The sequence below is a fragment of the Octodon degus genome, unplaced genomic scaffold (assembly GCF_000260255.1).
Source record: "Octodon degus isolate 3935 unplaced genomic scaffold, OctDeg1.0 scaffold00037, whole genome shotgun sequence".
Lineage (NCBI taxonomy): Eukaryota > Metazoa > Chordata > Mammalia > Rodentia > Octodontidae > Octodon > Octodon degus.
In genome coordinates this window covers 8,735,754-8,737,258 of record NW_004524613.1, presented here as the reverse complement: position 1 = coordinate 8,737,258, position 1,505 = coordinate 8,735,754, and positions in this window count along the sequence as shown.

Genomic DNA, 1,505 nt, shown 5'->3' with positions numbered 1-1,505 from the left:
AAAAATAAAAATAGTAAGATGGTAAATAACCCAGTGGAAAATGGGCAAGAGTTGAATAGACGTTTCTCAAATAAAGATGTACAAATGGCTAACAAGCACATGAAAAGATGCTCAACTGTAGCCACTGAGAAATGAGAAAGTCACAAAGAGAGAGCACTTCACATGCACATGGAAGCTCTGCTCATAAGGTGCACAACAAGTAAGAAGAGGAGGTGGGAAAGTTGGAAGCGTCTCGCACAGCTTCTGGAAAACCATACCCAACAGCTTCCAGGAACAATCAAGCCATTTTTCAAAAGTTAAACATAAACCTAGTATTTGTCCAGTTGATTCCTGTCCGAGTGGAACTGGAGAAGGAAAACATGCCACACAAAAGTTGTATGTGAAGTCTGTGGCATGATTCATTGTCAAAAAGTAGAAAGAAACTGGCATGCTGGTATACACCATAGCCCCAGGACTCTGAGAGGCTGAGGCAGGAGGATGGTAAGTTCAACAAGCCCAGTGGGGGCAACTTATCAACTTAGTGGGACCTTGTCTCAAAATAAAAATAATTTTTAAAAGGCTGGGGATATTAGTGCAAAGGTGCTGGGTTCAACCCTCAGTGCAGTCAAAACCAAAAACAAACAAACAATAAAATGTGGAAACAGCCCAAAGGTCCATCAACTGAAATGTGGTACAGTCATCCAACGGAGTACTGTCTTGCAATAAAAATGAATGAAATGCTGATACACTAACTAAAAGAAAGCAGTCGGTTATAAAGACCACGTATTACAAGATTCCCATGGGTGTGGAGGAGTGAGGATGGAGATAATAGGGACGAACTGTTAAAGAATGCTTTCTTTTTTAGAGGATGGAATGTTCCAGAATTTGGAATAATGGTTCTACAAGTCCTATAAATACTGGGTGGATACATGTTAAGTGGATAAACACTGTGGTGTATCTCAGTAAAGCATTTTTTAAATAAAAATACTCCCTATCTTTATGCATGCTCTTCACCCAAATTGTGCCTCCCTTCTATTTCTCTGAATATAAAAAATAAATGATTTCTGAGACCTGAATGAAATGTATTACAAATATTTCCTTATTATATTTCATTCATAAGTAATATCATCTCCTCTGAACTCTCATGGCAATGAACATCATTCATTCAGAGATGACTTGAAAGGCACCTGTCATGTGTCTGGAATTTATTATATTTCACATGATTGGCCCATCTTAACTCTGCCACTATGCAATGAAAGTCTAGGGACAGAAGAGTGGATCTTCTTATGTCTGTGTGGAATCCAGAACCATTCCTGGCACACAGTGGGTAGCTGACACCCATTCTAAATATTATTTTTCTCATATTAACCTCTTCTGAAAAAACAAATACCCAGGGGAAATTTTCCAGACCTGATTAACCATTTCATCCCTATAGAAACACTCATAAAAAAGAAAAAAAGAAACACTCATGCACTTAGTAGGGCTTTTTTCTTTGTTTGGTTTTGGATTTTGTTTGGTTTTGGGGA